This window comes from Sinocyclocheilus rhinocerous, unplaced genomic scaffold (genome assembly GCF_001515625.1).
Source record: "Sinocyclocheilus rhinocerous isolate Xijiao unplaced genomic scaffold, SAMN03320098_v1.1 scaffold284, whole genome shotgun sequence".
NCBI lineage: Eukaryota > Metazoa > Chordata > Actinopteri > Cypriniformes > Cyprinidae > Sinocyclocheilus > Sinocyclocheilus rhinocerous.
Genome location: NW_015628031.1, coordinates 3,363 through 10,823, shown reverse-complemented (window position 1 = coordinate 10,823; position 7,461 = coordinate 3,363).

The following is a 7,461-nucleotide window of genomic DNA, read 5'->3' as shown; positions in this document are numbered from 1 at the left end:
TTATTTTCGTTATTTTCGTTATGCTTGTACTGAAATATTGCTTAAAACAATACATTGATATATCAAAAGTGCTTGCTTGTTTTTGTCCGGTTTTATGTTGTGTAAAGTTATGCACTGAAATACCATCATCTGATGTTAAAATCACACTTACCTGAAATACTATTCCAGAAAGTGATGAATAAAATGAATGTGTCCAAAACAAATCCAGTTATAAATAAAAGGTCTAACCATTGCTTTCATTGTGAAAATAGAAATGACTGTATGTGGGTCAAAGACGTTAAGATGACCACATCAAAAGAAATTTACAAAAGTGATTTTATGTCCATAGAAAACACATTAAATGCAAGTAAAGTGTCTACTTTTAAGGTTTCAAATAAGTTTTTGGAGGATAAAATGTCAAAATTTGGTTAAAATAATGTTACATTGTCATTCAGTGTAACACAATATTAATGTAAAAATTCAAACAACATGCTTATTCTGACGTGTACATATTAAAATATATAAAAGAATAAGGGATCAAATTAAATTTTATTGTGTTTTAAATGAGTAAAAAATTCTTACTGAAAATTGGGCAAAACCTAGGATAGCGGCAAATTTTAAAATGTAAAATTACAACTAATTAGTATTTGAGGTGAAAGTAATTACTCTTTTAATATGTCATAAATAGATTTTTGTTGTAAATATGCCTGACAAGATTGTTACACTGAATGACATTTTAGTGGGTCTCTTCTGTAAATCAGGGAAAAATGTATGATATTTATTTTTTGCTCAGAAAAACAAAAACAAAATTGCAATTAAATTAAACAGAAAACATTTTAATTTTTGGGGGGGGGAAAACAACAACAATTTAAAGCAGTATTACACTTATTGTTTTTATGCTTAAACCCTTTTTCGTCTTTGACCCACATACATATATGCATAAAGAGTGACGTCATTTCATTCACCTCCTGATCAAAGATGGATCTGCAAATCTCTGTTTTTTTTCTGTTCGTTCTTTTCACTGCAGGTACAAAGACTAATAGTGTTTGTAATGTTACTGAGTGCAAATACAGATAATAGATGTTTCTCTCTCACTGTCTCTCTGTGTTTATTACTAAAGGACACTCTTTCAGCTGTTATAATTGTGTTCTTGTGCGGATCAAAAGGTAGAAATCTGCTACAGTGCAAATTCCAAGTGCTCAAGTATAACATCAGTGTCAGACGTTGGTAAGTCCAATATGATGGATTGAAATGTAACAGAACTGCTACTCATTTTCCTGGAGGAACATACTAATTCAAACACAAAATATTCTGTATTTCTGATATTTACATTTAGTCATTTAGCAGACAAATAAGGACAATGGAAGCAATCAAAATCAACAAGAGAGCAATGATATACATGTGCTATAACAAGTCTCAGTTAGCTTAACGCAGCACACGTAGCAAATTTTTTTTTTCAATTATATAATAAATAAAAAAACAGATAGAATAGAAAAAGAATAGAGCAAGCTAGTGTTAGAGGTCTTTTTTGCTTTTGTTAATTGTAAAATAAATAAAAAGAAAACAAATAGATAGAATACAAAAAGATTAGAATTTCTTTTAAAGAAAACAAGCAGTAAATGAATAGAGTGCAAGTCTAAAAGGGACGAGTTTTTTTTTTTTTTTTTTTTAAATAAGAATTAGAATAGAGAGTGCAAGAGTTAGAGGGTCAAATAAAGATATTTCATTTGTTTTCCCTGCTAACAATACGATTTATATCTGAAAACTTACAAAATTTGACATATCAATTTATCATCAAAATAATTTGCATTGTTGAACTGTTTTTTCCCCTGAATCATTCATGTTTTTAGGTGGCATCAGTGCTAACGTGAAGCTTAAATATTGTGTTTCTGACTGTGTAAATGGGTCCATGAATGTCGGCATTGTAAGGACGTCTTCAGTTTGCTGTGACACTGACCTTTGTAACATCCACAACGCTCCAGGTATTGTGCTTTACTGGCCATATGCAAATGTACAACAGTACAGTACAACAGTACAATAAGTAACAATGTGTTGTTTCAACTTCAAAAGGTAATAATTTCATCAAACTTTTTTACAGTACTTTCAAAGAGGAAATAAAATACAGGCTGTGGCTTGTCAGTTGTGAACTGATTGGATGGAGCAGCTAACAGAGGGTTGTTTCATTAGATGTTATATTTTGTACAGACAATAAAATAAAAGAATACTGGTTTTCCTCCTGTAGATCCCAACTCTCTTGCCCCAAATGGAAAGAAATGTTACTCTTGTGATGGACAGTGCTGCTCAAACATATTGCGCTGTACAGGGAGTGAATACCACTGCATTACAGCAACAGGTGAGAATCTGCTTAAGGAAGAAGAAAGAAGATTAAAGTTGTTGTTGCTTTTTTTTTTTTTTATGTTTAAACTTTTAATACATATCATATAGACCAGTAAAACTTAGACTCAACCTGTGTTTTCTTTCTTTTCATCAGAGAGTTTCGAAGGCCAGTTAATGGTTCTAAAAGGCTGTGTCTCTAAATCTTTGTGTAATACCAAGACATTGGTTAGAGATGTTCAGAGTGCCTCATGTTGTTCAGGGAACCTGTGTTGAGAACGGTGCTGAGAGCGTCACTCAGAGCTTCCTGTTCCTCTGCTGTTCTCTGCTCTCCTTCATCCTGCTGCACTGAATCCAGCAGCTCTTCACATTCTACACTGAGACACACTGTACTGAATATAGAGCTTGTACTTTCTCTGTATCTGTGCATATTTGGTGTCCTAATGTGATTTTTTGCTATGACATTCTGATGTGATATTTATGAAATGAAATATTAAATCAGCTTTTCCTGGGGTCATATTTAATAAAGCTGGTCATGCTGGAAAAAAACAACAACAACCAAAAGATATACAGCAATAATAAAAAAGATTTTATTTCTTAAAAATGATTAAATTGTCATCATTGTGTTCAGAAGAAACATGAAAGATAATTATTTAATTATTCAAAGAATTGTATTACAATATTTGCATTTTTACTATCAAGAATTTATTTATTTATTTATTTCAGGTAAATGTCAGGTTTTCTTAAGGATAAAAACTGTCTTTCAGCTAATGCTGTAAACTTCGAACCCTCTCACATCACATGTTACACATGTATAACATAACAGTATACATTTAAATTTCTCTCAGTGCCTAGAAGTTTTACTTCTGCTTCTCTGTCATCTGTGGTCAGCTACAATTCCACCCCCAAAAAAAATTTAACTTGTGGATACATGAAAGAGATTTTACTTTTCACATTCGTTTTAGTTGCTACACGTTATCAATCCAATATCCAGTTAGGTCACATTGTACCTATTTTAATCATTTAATGTAATATATATAAGTTAAAATAGTAGAAACTAATCTTGGCTTGTAAATTCCACTCATCACCACCCAGGCTGATCTTAGGCCTTTTTATTTCAACTTGCATTTGACTGTCAGGTGCGTATATTGTAAAAATGTACAATTAAATATCCTTTGTCATGCCCTACTTAGATTTGACCTGAGCAAAGCCATTTAGCAGCTACTTCAAGCAGCTGAAAAAGCAAATGTGATCTTTAGGTAATTAGTAATAAGAAGGTTATAGGAATGCTGAACATGAGTTTGTGGTTAAAGAGATAGTTCACCCAAAAACTGAATGATCACAGAATCGTAATTTTTTGGGTGAACTACCCCTTTAAGAAGCCGTATTGCAAAAATTCATTTCATTTTTAACCGGTTGTCTTAAGTAAAACGAAACATTCCTAACAAAAAGACAGATTATGCAATTATGCAAACCTAAGGTTTCATTTCCTGAAATATCTAATTGCTACAATCATTTCTGTTAAACTTTCATTTTCTCCTAAAGACCCATCCCTTCTGATAATCTATCAAATAAACACTGCAACAGGCACGTTACTTCATTCACCTCAAAAGATCAAAGCATTGCACTGTTCATTCTTTTCACAGCAGGTACAAAAACAAATAGTGTTTGAATTATTGTCTTTTTATTACTAAACTGATATTTATTACTATATTGGAGAAAAACAGCTGACATTCCAGTGGAGCTTCCAAGTGCTAAAGTTTAACAGTGGCAACAGATATTGGTATATGCAGTATGATGGATTGAAATATACTGTTGTACTGTATTTGAAAACAGCATTTAGCATCATTTAACAGCAGGTGGAAACATAACATTTGTACATCTACTGTAGATCATTGCACTTGCTGACATCAAACACCTGCTGCACAGCTCAATAATTTTAAGTTTCATAATTGTGTTGTATCAAATTGTTGTCCCTCTACTAATACTACTGCTGGTGCATACAGTCTTCCATGCAACATGATTTTCAGGTCTGGGTTTGTGTGCAGGTACATCAAGCTCTTCAAGAGCATATTCAAAAAGATCTTCCTCAAATGTCTGTAGAAAGTGTGTAACACCCCTGTGGACTGTTTGTTGTGGTTTCTTCCCCTTGTGTTGGTTTAGCCCGTCTAATCATTAGTTAATTACCCTTAGTGTGTTCACCTGTCTGCCCCTCGTTATCTGCCCTATAAGTTCCTGTCTCTTGTATCCTAGTGTTGTCGGTTATTGTGGATGTTACCCTGAGTGTGTTTATGTCTCACCTGTCTGGATCTGCCTTTTGTCTACATTAAATATCTTTATTGGAACCCTTGTCGTCCTCGTCTGCCTGCCTGCCTGCCTCCACACACCTGGACCGTGACAAAGTGACTGTATGACATAACATTTAAGATTTTTTTTTCACTTTCATCATCATAAGGACACTTTTACACGATGACTGAATCATACAGCCAGTTGAGAAATAACTGTTAGTCTAATGTTTTAATCATTTTGTTTTTGTACATTTCAGTAAATAAAATCTAGGTAATCAATAATAATGACTTGAACTGAACTGAACACGACGATATACAGACTTGCCAAAACTCAAATAAAGTTAGACAAGAGAGTATGGAAACAGGATAAGAGGGAATCACATGACAAAACAGGACACATGACTATGACAAACTTTAAAAAAAAAAGATATGAACAAATCCTAAAACAGACGTGTCATTGAGAAAACGTTACTATGACAAGTACAGAAGTAATTGCTTTATGAATATAACTCACATTGAAAAGACAAGGAAAGTTGTGTGAAAGTATGTCTGTGACAGGTGATGGAGATTTACCGCTGATTACAGAATGGCTTTACTGACAAGATGCGCGTTAAATATCGTATGCGATTTATCGTGCAGCCCTACTGTGCGGAATAAATTAAGTGAGTGTCTGGTGTCTGGGATAATTATTAAAACAGAGCCTTGGCACTCAATGAAAACAGCCTCCATGCATGTCCACTTCAATCTCCAGTTCACACAACGCTCAGCTACCAGTGACTTCAGCTCTCAAATCCAATCTGAAACAGACAGTGACTTTACATGATGATGAATATGTGGAAACCCTAAGCAAATCAAAGCCATTGCCATCATGACATTGGTGATGATGACATATGTAGGATTTCTTATCCCAATTTAAAAATAACATTCTTGGAGTAGCTGCTGACCTATGTCCAAGAAGACTGTGCCATCAGAACAATGATTTAAGGTTAATGTATTATATAATCAATTATTATAATAATTACAATAACTACAAGAACATTTTTCTCAGTAGGCATGTAGTTTATGTAGGTAACAGAATCATTGGCTATATACAAAATAAAGAAGAGTTTATGAATGACACAGGATGCTTACACCAGGCTAGCTTAAAAAGTGGAAATTTTCATGTCTGTGAGGCAAACATGGAGTTTAGTGTGTTTTTTTTTTTTTGAGGGGCTCAAGTTCACCGAGACCTAGACAGCAGAAAGAACACCTTCTTTACTTTCATTATTTTACAAAAGCACAACATTTTGTTGTTACTGTGAGTGTAACGTTTGGATGTCCTAACTGTATTTAACAATGACCTTCTTAGGCAGGGATTTTTATTTCATCTCAGCTTGCATTCATGACTCAACTTTACTGTTTTCTTTATTTCATCAGGGACTTTTGGAGGATTGTCATTTAATTTCAAAGGCTGTGCCTCTAAGGCCAGCTGTGATTCCTCAACATCATCTCCTTATATTGAGAGCATCTCATGTTGTTCATGGAACCTGTGTAACAGTGCTAATAGTCTCACTCAGAGCTTCCTGTTCCTCTGCTGTTCTCTGCTCTCCTTCATCCTGCTGCACTGAATCCAGTAGCTCTTCACATTCTACAATCAGACCCACTGAAAGGAAGACAGTTTTAGTGTTTTGCAGGACCGTGACAGAGGCAATAGGAGCGTGCGAATTGAATTGCCACCTCCATTCTCCGGGGAGGAGAGACAAACTTTTGTGTGCTGGGCGAGACAGTTTGAAGTTGCTGTCAAAGCGCTCACTGAAGGGAATGGAACCGCTTCATACAACTATGAACTGACAAGGATTTTACCCACACGTTTAAACAACGCAACTTTCTCTCTATGGGACAGTCTCCCTGATCCAGTTAAATCGGACTATGACAAAGTAAAAGAGAAGTTAAAAGAAGCTTTTGGAAGGAGACAGTTCATGGAGCGATTCAGGTCCAGCTTATCTGCCCGCCCTCGTGCAGCACGGGAGAGTCTAGAGGTGTATGCAGCAGAAATAAGCCTGCTAGTGGATGAGGCTTTCCCAGAGTATGGCGACAGAGCCCAGAGGGAGGAAAAGTTTCGCCGTTTCATGGCGGGTCTGGACCCAGTGTTATCTGCCCGCCCTCGTGCAGCACGGGAGAGTCTAGAGGTGTATGCAGCAGAAATAAGCCGGCTAGTGGATGAGGCTTTCCCAGAGTATGGCGACAGAGCCCAGAGGGAGGAAAAGTTTCGCCGTTTCGTGGCGGGTCTGGACCCAGTGTTGAGGACGAAATGTTATGAGCAGGGAGCGACAGACATGGAGGAAGCCGTAATAATCGCAGGTCGGTGCAAGAACGTGAGAAATGCGATGGATGTGGGATATGTGACTGCTAATGTCAGGCAAACAGGCCGACGGGGCTGGGGCCAGTGTGAACTCTGTGTCGGACATTGGTGGACTGTACAAAGCAATTGATAGGTTAACTAATGAGGTGAGAGACATGAAAGTCACCCTTAACCGTTTGGAGGACGAGAATGACAGAGTGAAAGAGAGAATGAGTCGGAGCGGCAGAGATGAGTGCAGTAGAGCGCGCTCCCCGTCACGTGAGTCAGGACAGTGCTGCTGTCAGGGGCGTGCTTGCCGTATGCAGGCATATGAGATGCAGAGAGGCCACTCTTCTGAAAGAATACCGTTGTATTTGTTATGGAGTTATGGCGTTTAATAGTCGTAAGGACCACAACTCGGCCTGTAGTCCTATGAGGCACGCTAACAGCCCCTCCCCCAGCCCCAGCATGCGGAGACGAGGAAGTTATGAGGAGCAAACTAGGAGACAGGGAGTGCGCTTCATGACCCCTGGTGATGAG